The sequence below is a fragment of the Nannospalax galili genome, unplaced genomic scaffold, assembly GCF_000622305.1.
Source record: "Nannospalax galili isolate Female #2095 unplaced genomic scaffold, S.galili_v1.0 scaffold140, whole genome shotgun sequence".
In the NCBI taxonomy this organism is placed as follows: domain Eukaryota; kingdom Metazoa; phylum Chordata; class Mammalia; order Rodentia; family Spalacidae; genus Nannospalax; species Nannospalax galili.
This window is the reverse complement of record NW_008352267.1, coordinates 13,381,526-13,399,679: the sequence shown is the minus strand read 5'-3', so window position 1 is coordinate 13,399,679 and position 18,154 is coordinate 13,381,526. Positions and strand designations below refer to the sequence as shown.

At 38.5% G+C, this 18,154-nt stretch overlaps 1 pseudogene; it reads right to left on the bottom strand.

The window, feature by feature from the left end:
* Positions 1–11,570: 11,570 nt before the first annotated feature.
* Positions 11,571–12,086, bottom strand: LOC103746860 (annotated as a pseudogene).
* Between the last annotated feature and the right edge of the window lie 6,068 nt (positions 12,087–18,154).

The following is an 18,154-nucleotide window of genomic DNA, read 5'->3' as shown; positions in this document are numbered from 1 at the left end:
CATCTTTATTCATTCATCTCAGATACATTTATCTTAAGTGTGTGCACGCACACACACACACACACACACATACACACACAAAGATTTGTACAGAAATGTTTATAGAAGCTTTATTTGTATCAGTCAAAACTGAAAACAATTAAAATGTTCAACAGATGAATATGTATAGATTATTCTATATCCAAATTGTCAAATACTACTGAGCAACTTTTAAAAAGCAATTTACTCAGAAAAAAAATGGGCTGGGGAGACAGCTGAGTTGGTAAAGTACTTGTATTGTAAACCCAAAGACCTGAGTTAGTGTTCTAGAACCCATGTAAATAGTCAGGCATATAGGAACAGATTTGTAACCCCAGCATTAGGAAAATGGGAGCAGGCAGATACCTAGGGCTCACTTACTAGCCAATCTAACTTACTTGGGGAGACCCAGGTCAGTAAGAGACCCTCTCTCACAAAGAAAGATGGATGGCACCTGAGGACTGACAACTATGATTGTCCTCTGGCCTCCTCCCATACATCACATACACACACACACACACACACACACACACACACACACACCTGTACAGACATGTACACAGACACAAACATACCTGCACACACACCACACAAAAAAAAGAAAAAATAAGCTATTGTTATATGTAACAATATAGATTAACTCAAAATTATTGTAAGTAAAGGAAGTACCAAAAGTATATGTTATATAAAATTCCACAAAATGCAAACCAAGCTAAAGTGACATGAAGCAGATCAGGCAGTCTACAGACAGAGAGGGAAACTGAGGAAAGGAGAAAGGGGGAGATTACAAAGAGGCACCAGGAAACTTTTAAGGATGCCAATATGTTCATATATTTTGATTTCTGTCATGGATTTTGGGTGTATAAATACACCAAAACTCAGCAAAGTGCACATTAAAAGTATGTGCAGTTCATTATATGTCAATTATATCTCAACAAAGCTGTAATAAAAAAAAATAGTCACCTAGTGGTGATAAAAAATTAGTTAGATAAATATTCATTAGTTAGATAAATGTACCACCTTGCCCAGCTATTCTTAAGGTTCTTAATTGTAAACCTGTTGTGCCTACTAAAACAGCCAATAGGTAGGCCTCAAACCACTGCTCATTAGGTGAAGATAAAAATAACAACATTTCATTCTAGCTAGTGTTAGCCATGTTGACATCGTGAGAAGGGAAAGCTTTCGAATCCTCCTCTAGTTCTTTTTGTTTTGTTTTGTTTTTTCCAGTGGCATCGGGGCCTGCATTCCCCACTGAGAATAAAATTCATAATAACAGAATAGCAGTGTTTTTCATTTACATGGACATCAAGTTGAAGATGAGCTTGGAAAGGAGAATCCAAAAGTGGCCTGGAGAGCATAGCAAATCCTGTCAGACATGAGAGCTCCCAGATCCATTTCCATCTATCCCTAAAGAAAGCTTTAAACAATCACAAATATTGCAATTATGTTATTTCAAAAGTCTTCAATCTTCAGGAAAAAAAAAATATCCTTAATCTCCTTCAGAAACAGCCTCTTCTGGATTTAGAGAAATATCTCAGTGGCTAAAAGCACTTGCTGCTCCAGGAGAAGACCAGGGTTCAGTTCCCAGCACCCACATGGCAGCTTACCATCACATGGGATCTGATACCTTCTTCTGGCCTCCTCAGGCACTGTGCACACATGATGTACTTACACATATAGGTAAAACAGTCAACATACAAAATAAAATGAATAAATCTTTTTAATTTAAAAAAGAAATATCCTGGGGCTGGAGAGATGGCTCAGCAGTTAAGAGCACTGACTGCTCTTGCAGAGAACCTGGGTTCGATTCCCAGCACCCACATGGCAGCTATGAACGCTCCAGTTCCAGGGGATCCGATGCCCTCTTCTGACCTTAGTGGACATTGCACAACATGGGTATACTTACATACACGCATTCATACAAATAAAATAAAAATAATAAATAAAATATTTTTTAAAAATAAATAAAAAAATAAAAAATTAGAAACATCCTTTTCAACCATACCTTGTTCCAATTCTTTAATCTATCATCTCATCACATTAGTTTTCTCTCTTTCTTTCTTGTTTCAGAACTCATTGACTATTCTTAGTCCTGTCTGTAATGCCTCTCTTGGCAATTCAGTCTATCCCTTATGAATGGTTCCCTGGAAAGTCCCAGGGAGCATGACTTTGGAGGAAAAAATTTGTATTTATGAATAATAGCCAAGATGAAGCACCCTACTATCTGTTCAGTGAATATTATGAAGTAAATTCTTAACACAGATCTGAAAATCTTACCTTAAGATTCCAAAATGAGCTAAATCAGACAGATGAGAGTATTTTCTGCACATCAGAAAATTAAGCGGGATTTCTGCAGGTGAGCAGCTAACAGGTGATTTCTAGAACTTGAAGATTCATTGAAACCTAGATTCTACCATTATCATTTGCTTAAACAGCTGAGTATCGCTAGCCTGAAAAAGCCAAAATCTGATATGATCCAAATTCAAATTTTTCTGAGTGTCAATATATCACAAGGAAAATTCTACACCTGACTTCACAGGAGAGTTGTATTAAAAACTATTGCATAAAATTATCTTCAGGATACACATATAAGTTATATATGAAACATAAATGACTTTCAAGTGTGGACATGGGTCCCAACCTCAAGATGTGCATTGTGTATGTACAAATATTTTAAGAGCCAAAAGAAAATCTGAAATTCAAAATGCTTCTGGCCCTGCCAGCCTCCCCTGGGCCCAAACCTTGCTGCCGCAGGGAGACCTTTGCACACTGGTCCCCATAGCAGAAGGTTGGGGCGAGGTGAGAGACCAGTGTAGGGAGGGAGGCCTCGGGCAGAGGTGAGTATGTCAGGAAGAAACACCCAGGAGGCTGTGTCAGTGCACAGCTCATTTATTATGGCAGAAGCAGAGGTTTATATAAGAAAGTTTTGAGGGCAAAGAAGTGGGGTTGGGTTTTTGGCGGACAGGCAGGTAGGAGGAGAGAAGGAGCTTCTAAGGCTGTGTGGCCTTTGTCCTGTCCTCCGGTCACATGATCTACAAAGAACCCGGTTAGGATTAAAGGATTAGGGACTTAATAGTTTAGCTTGGGGGTTGTAGAGTAAAAGACAGTGTATCTAGAATGGAGCAGGCCAGTTTTCTGCCATCCTCACTAGGAGGTATCTGGCCTGGCGGCCATGCTCTACATTCCAAGCACTCCTGACTATCCGAAGATCTCCACCTTTGTCTTTTATAGGATGAGTGTCATCAAAATTGGAGAAGGTACTAGGGATAGTTTGGTACTGGACCAGGACTCAATTGGTGGAGATTTTAATGATGCCCTGTATGTGACTTTTGAAAATTGAATTAGACAGGGTTCCACAAGAAGCAGGGTAAATAAAGCTAGCAGGGGACCCAACAAGGGTAGAAATTAAGCAAGGAAAGGGTTGGAAAACCATGGAAAGAAAAATCCTCAGGGTAGATGAGCTGATAATCTTGACAGCTGCTGTGAGGAGGTGAATAGTGGGAAGAAGGAAAGAAAATTATGGAAGCCATGCAGGTTTAGAGCCTGCATGGAGGCCAGACATGTGGCTGACTCACAGCCGCTGGGCTGGGAGAAGGAAGCTTTAGAGAAAAAGTGAAGAACTACAAGATGCTAGGGGCAGCCCAAAGCCTTAGAGAAAGCATGTTTAGTAAGAAAGGCATGAAGGAGAAAAGGAGAAATTATGCATTCCTGAAGAGTTCAGGAGAGCAGACAGACTTAGGGAGACCTCCATGGCTATGGCTGATCTGAAAGTTCTGGGGGGAGGGGTTGGGGGTTTGTGCTAGTTCCAGGTAGAAATATTTACTATCTAATTAACATACCAGGTGTTTTGCCCATCTATTTAGCATAACTTAAGGTGAACCTGTCTTCCTGAGAGTGGTTCTGTCACCAGGTAATTGACCAGTGAGCCTGGAAAAGTAGGTCCTCCAACAGATAGACTAGACAGTTTTATAGTCTGGACCAGTTCAATTTATGGAGCTTATTTATATTGTACCATTTCCCCCTTTGAAGAAGTAACCCTAAAATCTTTTAGGGATAAGAGCTCCCAAATACTTTTAACATTTTTAGCCTTTGGGACAGAGTACGTTGCTAAAAGGCCCATAGACATTTTGACTTTTAGCCAAGAAAGAAACTGGCTACTTTTCTTTGGGGCCTTTTTACCCTAACTGCCTAGCCAATTTCTACCTCCTATTTTTATCACACCATCCTCTGAAGAGGTTTACTCAAATTGCCGATGGGGAATTGGGATGCAGACCACTCTGGCTTCTTCCATGCTGAACAGGGACACAGGGTGAGGCAATTGGGGTACCCCCTTCAATGGGTCTATCTAAAAGACTCCCAAATTGCATAACTCTTAATTATAGGGAGAAAAGATGGTCCTTGACTTGTGTCTAGGAGATGTGAAGGAGAAGTAAAGGCAAAAGTAATGTTATAATAGGCGGGGAACCAGAAAAAGTCAGAACAGGGCAAACTTCCAATGTCCAATTTAAAGTCCACTAGAGGGTTTCCAAAAGCATCCATCTGCTAGGTTCCTTCTCAATTTTCTTTTGCCTGCCAAGCCTGGACTGATGATTAGTGAACTCAGGATTTGTTCTCAGGCACTTTGATAACTATTGGAATGGCTAGAATGGGTTTCCTCTTAAATGGCCTCTAGATGGGGAGAGAAAACAAATTTATCCATCATTTTAGAACAATAGTGGGTTATCTTCCTCAACTGTAGGTGGGCATTACAATATTGTAGAACAAGAATTGAAGTCTTACAGATGAGTAGTCTTGTCTTACTAGGAACAAAATTATCAATGAGAAATAATTGTCTAAGTAACATCTTATAAGAACTTAAGTCTAATGTCTAGGATGTGTAATCCCTGGAACTCTTAAAGAAATATATTGATGACTTTAATCTTTGGTTATGCTTTCTTTTCGGATGTTTAAGGCCATACAGTTGGCCCAAATAAACCAATTTATTTTTACTTCTAAGGTTGTTTGAGGATCTGTTCCTCAGTGATCACATGGGCTTGGGGGTAGCCCCTGGCTCCTCAGGCTTTTTTCTTTACCAGTTCCATCTATATGAAGATAAGTCAAGAGGTCCTGTTTGACCCAGGCTTTGCTTGGAAGCATGGAGGAAATGTTTCCTCTGTGGTGACCCTCATCTTTGTAGACTGGACATTGGTTTAAGTCCATCTTGTGGTGTCTCCGCAGCCTCCCTGAACAAGAGGACAGGTGACTCACCACAGTTACAGGACATTTTGAGAGATGCTCCATAGTCCCCTGGAACTTTGTCAACCTTAAGTTGTTCCTTAAGTCCCTCTGACAAGATTAGTATAGGCTTCAAAGTTTGGTGATTAAATACCCAAGAAGTTCAGTTACATCAATCTGGTACTTGTAATTACCATGCACCATGCAGATAAAACTCGGGCAAAAACAAAACATTGTTAAATAAACCTCAATGAGACATCCTTAAACTAGTTGACTAAACTATGACCTTAGAAATTTTAAGATTATTTATATATTATTTTTGTCTCATCCTTGATAAATCATTAATAAACCTACATAGACCTCCAACATTTGATTAGGCTTTAGTTTTATCTTTTACATATAAAACCTTTTTAATAAAATATCACCATTTTTATGTCCTTTTAACATCTTTCATTTTTTAATAACCATGAGATATAATAACATTAACAAATAAACTTTTCATCTGTTGTGAGAATTCTTTTCTGGGGCTATTAAGCAATGTTTTTCCCCTTTTTAGGTTGTAGTATCAAACCAATCTTTGATTACATTAAAGTTCTTCTGGGGAACCAATAAATTTATTGAGCTTAGTTACAGAGATGACTGAGGAGTTGCTGAGATGGATGAGTGACCTGAGAGTATGTACACTGGAAAGCCTTAACCCAGCATGGATCAAGACTTTTTTTCCTAGCCTTCTCCAAATTATATATTTTAGTCACTTTCAAACACAAGAGACCATATGTGATTAGGGCCAAATTACATACAGTTGGCTGGGAAGAGCAGATGGATACTCAGGTGAGACTCCAATGACCCTGTTTACCCTTCCTCCTTTAATTAAAGAATAATGATAGTTCAGTAAACAAGTCCAATTGTAATGATCTTTTGCTAGTGGACACAGCTGAAGTCATGAAGATGGTAATTGTTTGACTCAGAAGAAAGTAGTGTGTAGCATCTTTTTATTAAAAGAACATGGAATCTAAATTATATACATAAGATAATGTAATAAGTTAATATTATCTATGTACATATTGTGTTTTATAAGTTCCCAGGTAAACCTTATAGAAAACACAAGACAGTTAAAAATCTTTTTTACCGTATGTAGTTTAGAAAGTGGTCTACCAAAACCTTGCTTTAGGTAGAAAGAAGCAACTGGTACATAGTTAAACATTATCAAATTGATGTTCACAACCTCCAGCATAATCAGTTTAAGAAAACTGCCATGCTTTAGTAACTGACTGAGGAATTCTAGGCAGAAGATCCTCTCTGTCCATCAATTGTGAATTGTCCCCTTTTTTAAAAAATCTTTTTTGTTGTTTTTTTATTAATTAGTTAAATTTATCTTTGTATTTTTTATACATTTACATTAGTCTGTGGTAGTGACTTTACTCAGTATTGTGACCAAATAGAGAATCTCATTAAGTACTTTTACTATAGATAACAATACCCTCTTTTGAAATTAGTTTACATCTTAGCTGTTCTCAACTGCACAGTGCATTTACTCTTAGGCTGTTTTGTTGTTCTCCTTTTTCTTGTCACAGGGTCAGGCCTGAACCTGGAAAACAGTCTTGGAGAATACATCTTGAGATGATAGGCTTGAGTCTGAAGTAGGAGGGCCAATTCAATCTCCAGAGTCAGCTTTTCAGTGAGCTTAAACAGCACATGACAATTTACCAATATAATTAATATAAAAAGGCATTTGGTTTTTTTTTTTTTTTAGCCTAAAAGTTTTAAATTGTTTATCCATATTTTACTTTTAAACTCAAGAATTTCAGATAATGATATTTAGTCTGTACTAGTCTGATCTCATTACCTATCCCTCCGGAGTGATTCTTTTCTAATGTAAGGCAGATCATGTTGCTCTTCTCCACAGAACATCCCTAGATTGCCTCTCCCTTACAGTAAAAGCTAATGTCTTATGAAGCCAATGAGCACCCCAGTCACCTGAACCATCTTATCCCATATTCTGCCATGGTTCTTCTCCATCTTCATCTGCTACTGCTTTCTGCCTCTCTCTCTCTCTCTCTCTCTCTCTCTCTCTCTCTCCCCCCCTTCCTCTCTGTACTGATACTCCTGTATTTTAAGAAACTAGACCTAGACCTTGCATTGGTTTCTCTTCTTCCTGGGACTCTTTTCCTACAGAATTCATTGGGACTCACTTATTTCATGCCTTCAGTCAAACATCCCTTTCACTATCCCACTAACCACCCTTCCCAAAACTCACAAATCACCTTTCCCTGACTTTTTCCGCTCTGTAGCCTCAATTACTGTCATGTTTAGCTTCAGCCGTCAACTTGACACACATGTAGAATCACCTGGGAAGAGAGACCATCAACTGAAGAATTTCCCAGATCAGACTGGTCTGTGAGGCTTTTTCTTAATAGCTAATTGATACAGGAAGGCACACAGTGGGTGGTACCAACTCTAGGCAGGCAGACCTGGGCTGTATAAGAAAGGTTGCTGAGCAAGCCAGAGGGGGCAAGCAGTAAAGCAGCATTCATCCATAGTTTCAGTTTCAAGTTCCTGCTTTGAGTTCCTATCTTTGCTTCCTTGATGATGGCCTATACCTGTAAGCTAAAATAAACCCCTTCCTCTCCAAGTTGCTTTTGATCATAGTGTTTATCACAGCAAGACAAAGCAAAGTAGAACAACCATCATGGCTTTAGTTATTAGACTTATCTGTGGTTGGTCTCCCCACATTGTAACTTGTTATCATCCACAACACACAGAACTTCACATTAGACAATTTATAAATGCTGACCTTTGATTTGCATAGTGGCTCTGAAATGGCTATCCTTAGTCTCATGTGATAAGGAAAAAGACTGAAGGAAACTGGACAACTTAACCAAGACCAGCAGGGTTTGCAGAAGAAAATGATAAAGTTCAGTTCTGATGAGATTGGGTACATCCAGGATGGTATGGGTGTAGACACAATGAGCCTACACAAGACTGAGCCCATCCAGAGTCCATTGTGGATCAGGAGGGACCCACAAGGCCCTCCTCCTTTTTGCTGAAGCACTGACTGCTGATGGATTCTTGGGAAAGGGCAGTCATTGACTTCAGTTGTGTATTCACTGAGGTACCCACCAGGCTCTAATAGACAGTTCCAAACTCATGGTCACACAGATGATCCTGGTTAAACTCAGTGGGTCTCAAAAAAAAAAAAAAAAAAAAAAAAAAAAAAAAAAAAAAAAAAAACATGAATTTTTAAATGGAATTATAAGGAAAGGGGAGTTAACAGGATGGAGTCTGTCAATCTCCAGAAGCCATCCTTTTTCACTATGTGATGCAAGACCCTCTATGGTTGGACAAGGCAGAGCCTGCAGGCAAACATCCTAACTATAGGCCTCTATCACTGATCCTTTATGTTGAATTGAAGTGGTCCCTTCCTCAAACTGTCCCTATAGACACTCTGACCTTTTTCAAGATCAGAGTGTCTACAGGGAGAAATCTCAAGTTAGCAGTGATTAATACTTTGGGGACTGAATAACAAACACAAGAAGAGTGCAAACTGTGAACCTGTTACTCAGCATAGGGGGTCTACTGTGTATGCAGTAGAAAACTCAAGATTACAGAACAGGACATCAGTGACATGTGTCATCAACTTTCCATCTTCCCAGAAACATAATAGAACATACGCAAGGGAAACAACAGGTGAATTAGATTCTCAGTTTTAGAATCTGACACTTGATCGTGCTTTTTCTGTTGATACACTGTTGTTTTCACTGTAAACATCTTGAACCTGGGGGGACCCAGCTTATCTATCTGTAAGTCCTCAAAGCCTAGCACAGTTTTGGATGCATAATAGGAGCTTAAAAAATATTTGTTAACTGAATCAATGAAGTGAATAAATGAATGACGATACAATACCTTGGAGGAATTAAGAAAGGCAACTCTATTACGCAGCAACACAGATTTTTTAAGATCCTTTTATCTTTTCTCCTGACTTGAAAAATCGACAGAACTATCTTAAATAACACTATTGCAATGGGATTTTGAAGTGATTACTGCGTATCACAGTAAGTAATGTTCCAATTTAGAGCTGTGGGTGATTGGTTCGATATAGAACAGCAGTGATTGCTGAGAAAAGTGCCGGCAATCCAGTAGCTTATTGGTTAAATATTGGTTTAATTTAAATCTGAATCTTAATCCAGGCATGCTCCCCCTCTTTGTGCAACTCCTTTTCAGTTCTCTCTACTGTACAGCAATATTTGTATCTGTGTCTGTGTGCTATATTACATCATAAATACTGGAAATCAGGGACCATGGCTTATTCTTACAACTAAAAGACAACGCTGTGAAGTTAGTGGGTATTCACACAGTATCTCTGTAATCTAACAGATTTATGATCTTCCCAGCCACTCCCAGTTACAGTGAATGAGAGCAGGCTTTTACTACAGAGAGTCGGTTGTGATTACTAATTCAGGCATATATCAAAATGAGGGTGGCGTCTGGAAATAGCAAGACTGCTGGTCAAACAGCTTCATAAAGATCCCACATCAGACATCCCCTAGGCCATCTGATAGACCATGTATAAGAAAAAAGTTATCATAGTTAGCTATAAAACCATAATGATTAATATTTATTAATGTGGTCTGACCACTTGCAACTCATCAGAACTTGGACTGTAATAATTACACAGGTAAAAGTGTAATAAAGTGGGAGGATTTAACCCATATTTTATGAGTCACAAATGGGCTCTTAAAAGCTGCCATTTTGTTATTTCCTTTAGCAATACTTAACAGGTAATGTCAGTAGTGAAGTTTAGTGCCCAGCCAGCACTTAATATTCCCTGAAATGATCAGCCTTCCTTAAAAGAAGAATGATTAAAAGATCATTGTGTGTGTGTGTGTGTGTGTGTGTGTGTGTGTGTGTGTGAATCCACACCACTGAGGAGGATCATAATGTGTGTGTGTTAATCACACCATTGAAGAAGATCATGATGTATGTGTGTGTCAATCCACACCACTGAGGAAACAACTGAAACGTAAAGGAGTAAAACTTAAAGTGTTGCATCAACTATAAAGATTGGGCAACAAGAAAAGCAGCAAAAAAGAACCAAAATGAGGATATTATCCAGGAAATTAAAATTGCATGCGGCTGCATTCACAGCATATACCACCTGCAAGAAATGGCCCTAAATTGTAGACACAGCATGAAACAGCCATTGCTGAGTTGGTTAGTTTCACATTAACTCATATTATCTGACCTCTGCTGACATAGTTCAAGATCGAAACATTTTTCATCCCTCTCTAATAAACTAAACATCTCTTCACCTTGGTACAGCTAGATTTTCAATAACTCCTCTTAGACTAGAAGCTGAGCATCTAAAGCCACTGATTAACTGAATTCTCTCTAGTCTTGCCTACTTGCTCCAATTCCAATTCCTATTTTGCATTTTCTATAGAAGAAGGATACATCCATGCTTAAGTGCTGCTGGGAGTAGCTTTTCAGTTCACAAGTCAGCTGTCCATGTGACCTATTTATCCTTTCTCAGTTCCATCAACCCAGATCTAGGAGATTCATTCAGAAACTCCCAGACTTTCTCCACACAGAGTTACCCACACAGTTGTTGCTCAAGAATTTTCAGAAGGTTCTATGACTTCTGAAAGCCTGGGACATTCAGGTTACAGGTGAGTGTCTTCAAAACCAACCAATCTCAATTCTTTGAGGTCCACTGAGACTTGCTTATGGGTTCATGCTCCATTTTTTGTTTTTGTTTTGTAAATGTCCCATAGGCTTAAGAAAAGAAAAATGTATATTCTTTCAAAGCTTGAGGAAGGTCAAACTTGATGAAGCCTGTTTGTGGTGCTCTTAGAATTTCTGTCTTTTAGTAATTTTTTTTTCTTTTAGTTAGCATAAAATAGATGTAATGAACTTTTTACTGCTTACAGTGGTCTGATTTTATTGAGGTTCTATCAAATTTTACTTTATATATTCAAAATATTTTAATAGAGACATGCAAGTTTAGACTTCCAATATCTTCCTGGCAGTTTCAGTATATTATTATGTAAGGACCTTCTACATCCTTAATAATGGTGTTTTATCTGAAAGCCTATGGTGTGTGCTATACAATTATGACTTGGTAAACATTTGCTTAATATATGCTATTCCATCCTTTAAGCCATCCTGTACTCTTATCTTTTAGATCTGGATTCGAATGTTTTAAATTTAATCTAATCATTTAATTTAATCTAATCTGTTTATTAACTAGAATGTTTAACCTCTCATTCCTGACTTATTGACATAGTTGGAACTTTTAATTTTTTTTTTTTAACTAGGCAAAGAATTTTATTAGCCTTTTTTCAAACTTTATTCCCAGGCTTTTTCAGCTTAATTTTCTGCAAAGAGTAAATTGTATTTAAGTGAAAACTTAAAAAAGCTGAAATGTCTTGGGGGCTTGAGTTTAAAAATATTAGAAATCTGTATTCTACCAAGCGCATAAACAAAAGAATGTTTTTAAAGTACGTATAATATAAAATAGTAGCTTGAATAACAATGTTTTATCTTTTTCTGAAGTTGCCTCAATTCCTTTTACCCCACCCTTAGAAGCCTCAACAAAATTCTCCACAAGATCTGGAACTTCATCATCACTGCCCTCTCCAGCAGCAAGGGGTGCTTGTCCACAGATTGTTTGGACAGAGCTTCAGCCAGCTTCCTTAAACTAGTCAGACTGGCTGCACCCAGCTGGTTTAGGATGTTGGGGAGCATCTGTCAGCTGCTTTGTCTCAGTATGCCAAAATGGTGAAAGTATTTGCTGCCAGAGATGCCTGAACTTCAGGGATGTTAAAGTGGATTATGGTTCCTTGGTTTGTAAACATCTTCACCTCAATACCAGAGATGTTGTTTGCCCCTAACTTCTTTAAGGAGAATGAAGTTTTTATCATCTACTCTAGAGGTTCTACAAGCCACTTTATTCTTTCTATGACAGTTCCTTTCAACCAATGTACACTTGTCCCTGCAATTTCAAAAGCTTTTCTTGATTCATGATAATACGTTTCATCTTATAGGATCAGAAATGGGGTCACATGGGGGACCAGGGTTCATGCTCTGGGGGTCTCAGGCAGACCAGCTGAGATTAGGCATGATTTTTTTAATTGACATCATAGTGTGATTTTACATATGTCTACAATATATAGTAATCAAATTTGAGTAGCTAGCATTTGCATATCCTCAAATATGATCTCTATGTGTTAAGAGTCTCCAGATTCTTCTCTAGTTATTTTGAAGTAATTAATTATTGCAGACAACAGTTAACGCACTATGCTAGAGTATTAGACCTACTTCCCCCTCTGTGCGTTGGTGCCATTGTGCACCTCCTCTCACCTTCCTAGCCTCTAGTGACCTCTATTTTAGTCTTTTTTCTATAATCAACCTTTTATCATCTTTTTATTTGTATTTGTCTCATCTGTAATGTTTCTTAACTTTTTTGGACTTACTCGCTTGCTTTTGTTTGTTTCTTTGTTGCTCCTCTGTATGGAACCTATCTTGCATTTCACTCCAGAGTCTCTTGCCCTTCGTGTTCTTTATTTCTGCTGCTGCTATAGGGACAATAACTATGTGGGCTCATTACAGCCTCATGCTGGTGTAACCTGACAGCATGTTGCCTCACCTGCTGGTCTGTGCTTCTCACTTCCTGTCCTATAGCTATGTGCTCACTTCTGTCCAATAGCTATGTGCTCACTTCCTGCTTGGTCAAGCCATAGCTGGAGATGCCACCCATGAAGGCAGAGCAGGGATAAACGCACTAAAGGATACATGTTTGCTTGCTTTCTGTCTTTCTTTAGTTCTTGGAAGACAGACACAAAATTCATTTTCTACATCTTCTCAGCCACACCGCTAATGCTGAATTCTGCAACTAGTTACCTTCAACCATGAAGAAGAAGAGGAAATGAGAAATTTAAGCTAAAAGATCCTGAGTTTTTACCTTTCAACAACTACTTTCAGTGGGCAGATTTATAAAACGTGGAAAATAAAATTGACTCATTTCACTTATTCTTATAACAATTAAATAGATGATATAGATAAAATCTGTATTTTAAAAGTGCTTACTTAATTTTAAAGTTCCATTTTACTATGAAGATGTGTTATTTATTATTGGTAATACATGGGAGAGCAATGATTCCTATAAGTTTTAAGATTATTCTAATAACTAGAAAACAGCAAAACATTTCTTATATGCTAATAGTGGATTTGCATCAAAATTATTCCACTTATCAATTTATTTCACAAGTACTGAGTCCAATTTTTCCACTGATGCTTCCATTTTAGAACTAGTTAATTCCCAAGTCTAACATATGCTATGTAATATGGCCCAATTTAAGATCTCTCAGCCTCATTTTTCCCTTTTCACAAGAAAATACAAAGATGATAACATTCCCCCAAAATCCTGACTTTGCATTCCTATTGTAAAGCCTTACTGCTTCCACCACACATTCACATTGTTGACAAAAGGCTCTACTGAATCCAAGTACATTCATTTCAGATCACCCTTGAGCACCTCACTAAAGAAAGATTCTTGTGGCTAGAGAGATGACTCAGTGGTTAAGAATACTGGCTGTTCTTGCAGAAGACCCTGGTTAGAATCCCAGCACCCACATGGCAGCTAAAAACTGTCCTTAACTCCAGTTCCAGGGGATCCCACAGCCTCTTCTGTCTTCCACGGACATTGCACAACATGGGAGTACCTACCTACATGCAAGCATAACACTCACACACATAAAATAAAAATAATAAATAAAATATTTTTAAAAAGAATAAATCCTCACAGTGCTTCATTCATAACCAAGAAGGACTTGTAGTTTGGGTTGGCTTGTTCCTCTCACTTCTTCTTTGGTTTACCCAGACAGGCTGTGAAGAAGACTAAGGGCCACTGGAAGGATTTGGTGCCATCAGATTCCCCGAAGTGTGGAATCCGAACCTTCCCGGGTTTCATTGGGCCGGACAGCCCATATGTGAAAGATTGTGCAGAGCTAAGAACTGGACCATTCCATGGGGCTATTACTTAGAATTAGTGCTGGTGCTAGACACCTGTCTGTCTGCTCCAAAGGCATGAAATGCACATACTTTGCTTCCACCCAGAATTTCATCAAGGAAGAACAGCAGGCACCTGTGGGTTTGAAAAGCTCTGCTCAACGACTCCCTGTTGACCCCTGCCCAAGTTTGGAGTTGATGCAAAATTTCCATTTTTCTGATTTTATCTCTTTTTTATGGCTGGAGTGTGTTATCTAGATCTTTGTACTGCTCATATTTAATGCAGTCTCCAAACACAAGTCAAAATTCATTCTCTGATCCCAAAAGAGGCAATAACTACTTTAAAGAATTTCTCTCCACCAATTCTTTTTCCAAGGGAATCCAGCTGACAAGCTTGAGTTATTTCAAATGGTTTAGATACAAAGTTTTTATGCACACATTTGTTTTTATATATACTCACAGGTGTTCACACATATCTTTCACCTCTTTCAAAATTTAGAAGGAATAAAACCACGAGCCTTGAGTAAATCATACAAGATCTACTGTCTGTCTGACGCAACCTTTGTTCAGACCTGTCTCCCTTTCACATCCCCCTCTTTGTCTGGTCTATTTTATTCCATTTGAAGAGGCTAATGTAAGTCTCCCTGGTCTGCACTCCAAGGACCTTGTACTCTTGTTGTTTAACCTGGGAGAAGGATCTGAAAACAGGCCTCCTCGGAGACTTGAGAAGCACCAGAGCAAACTCCAGGGAGAGAAGCAAGGCAGACTGAGGAAGCCGGGTGGTGGTATTTCACTTCATCCCCATGAGAAGGGAAACTTGTGTACACCTAAGTCAATACATCCAGAACATTCTTCAGCTTCCTAGGTAGGCTTCATATGGGGTTACAAGATGAAAGAGTGCATTGCAGCAGTCGAATTATTTACTAAATAAAATAGCACTCAGGCAGAAAGTGAAGGAACAACTCCAGTGGTGTAGCCTCGTCTCTGTGGCAACTGCTCTGCACAATATCAATCACTTTCCTTCATAATTTTAATTTTTAAATGGAGCAATAAATTTACATGGTATAAAAATATCACCATGTTTAACATTTTCTATTTGTCCTGACATTTTTATTATTCCAAACATAAAACAGTTTATATGTAAATTGCCATATGCTCTTAAGTTAAACGAATAGAGTACTGTCTAGAAAAACTCATTGTTTGTTGTAAATGTGTGTAACAACTCACTGCACCAGCAGTTCAAGAAAAATATCAAAGAAAATGTACACATAGAAGTAGCAAGAAAACTTTGCACCAATTCAACTGGGCCATGAATTGTATTTTGTGCTCAGTTTTTACTGTGCTCTGACAATGAGCATGTTCTCTGTTTTAAGTTAGGATATTACATAATGAAATCGTTCTTTATTTAAAAATTTAGAGGGAGCTAGAGAGATTGCTCAGTGGTTTAGAGCACTGGCCACTCTTGCAGAGGACCCAGGTTCAGTTCCCAGCACCCACATGGTGGCTAACAACCATCTGTAACTGCAGTTTCAGGGGACCCGACGCCCTCGTCTGACCTCTGTGAGCATTTTATGACATGGATGCACTCCCATGCATGCAGGTAATACACTCAGACACATAAAATAAAAATAATAAATAAAAATTATTTTTAAAAAACTAGAGAGTAAACACAAGCTATGTGCTAATCTGTTTTCCATGGCTGTAACAAATACCTGAGGTAATCATCTTAGAAAGACAAAAGATTTATTCCAGTTCATAGGTTTCAGTCTTATGCATTTGTCCCATGGCTTTGGGGCCTGTGGCAACACATCATGGGGGCAACACATGACAAAAGCATTCATCTCATGGCTGAGACATGAAAGAGAAAAACAGGAAGGAGCTGGGGTCTCTAGCTCCCCTTCAAGAATACACACCAAATGACTGGAGGACTGCCAATTTCCCCATCTCTTAAAGGTTCAACCATCTCCCAATAGAGCAACTGACTGGGGACCAGGTCATTAACATAATAAAGGTAGAACTCTTGCCTAGCATGCTCAAGACTCTGGGTTTAATCCCCAGCATGACAAAGTTATAAGTTAGCATATATTGGATATATGTAAATGTGAGACATTGGTAGAAGAATAAGAATTAAAGGTAAAAATCAGTTCTGGTGTGCATGTTAAGTTTCAGAAATCTGTTAAACAACCAAGTGAAGATGAATAGGAAAATGTCATTGAACATGTAAATGTGAGGTTCAGAAGTTCAAACTAAAGAAATAAAAGTTAGTATTATCAGCACAGATGATAGTAAAGCATCAGGAGCAGGTATATCATTTAAGATATCATCATTCAAAAAATAAGAATTCTTGACCATTACAGTATGTGGAGATATGATGGGTAATTTTGATTCTCAATTTCACTAGACTGAGAAATGTTTAGACCAATAAACCTATAGCTATGAGGGTGTTGCCAGGGATGATGAGATAATAGGGCTTTGACCTACTGAGTAGATTGATCCCCTGATGAATTGAGGATACAATGGCATTATTTGGGGGGAGTGGTTAAAAGCAGGAAAAGGGCCTAGTTGGAGGAAGTCAGTCTTAAGGGCTACAGCTTGCTTTGGCTTCCTCCTTTATCCCTCTTCTCTGCTTCCTGTCTGCTGAGATGTGGGCTGCTCTATTCCATCACCTTCTTTCTACTGTGATAAACCAGCACCTCTGAAATTATGAACCAAAATAAACCTTCTCTCCTTTAAGTTAGTTTTCTTGGTTAACACAAAAGTAATTACTATACAAGGTCACAAAAAAGATCTAGAAAGAAAATCTAGAGTGACCTATGAAAGAGGAAAAAACATCTTTCGGGGCACGGTCAAATGTCGACAGTGTTTTCAGAAAAGGAGGAAAATAAGCAGGGTCAAATTCTGGTGATAAGTGAACAAGGATGCCAACAAAGCTATTGAAGGGGTAGAGCAGCAGTTGTTTATTCTTTCTATTTTATCTACTTTATTTCTGTGTGTGTGTGTGTGTGTGCGTGCATGCGTGCGTGTATGCATGCACACATTTATGCCATAGCACACATATGAGGATCAGAGGACAACTTACAGCAGTTGTTTCACTCCTTCTACCATGGAGGTTCCAGGACTGAACTCAGGTCATCAGGCTTGGCAGCAGGCACCTTTACCCACTGAGCCATCTTGCTGGCCCTCAGTATTTACCCTTGTGATTACATGGCTGATTCTAGCCCAGAGGGAAAATTCCAAACCTTATGGCTATAATCCCAACTACTGGGGAGACTAGATCTCAAATTCAAGGTTAGCCTGGGCTACACACAAAGAGTTTGAGGCAGCTTAGTAAGAACTTGTCTCAAAAAGTAAAAAGAAATGTAAACATCATACTTTATTCATAAGGAAAAATATTTACATGATAAAGACAATGTGAATACTACGTATTCTTAATTTTTAAAACATACAGTATGTAAAAGGCTGTGCTGGAAATTCTGTCTTGTGCTCAATGCCCATAAAGAGCCTAGAGATCTAGGGTCGGTATGTCTCCCAAACCTCCAACACTAGCTTGCACTCTCTTCCTCCCAATGTACTATATCCATTGCCTTTAACCAAAAGCCTAATGTCATTGAAAAAAATTACTCTGTCACTGTCTAAAGTACAGTGATCTAATTGTATTGACATGGGGTAACAGAAGGTTAAGAGAGCCCACCTGTCATGGTAGCAAGCCAGCAAGTGTTTTTAAAATTGAGCAACTTAAAGTTGATTATATTGAAAAAATAGCCATAGAAACATATTACCTATAAATATACAAATAAGGACCACAGGAAAGGGTGTGAATGTAATTCACATCTGTGGGGAGCAGGACTAAGGAACAAGATGGACAGGGGAGAGGCTGGAGGTTTTTCACTGTACGCATTCATGAAAGCTGTAACAT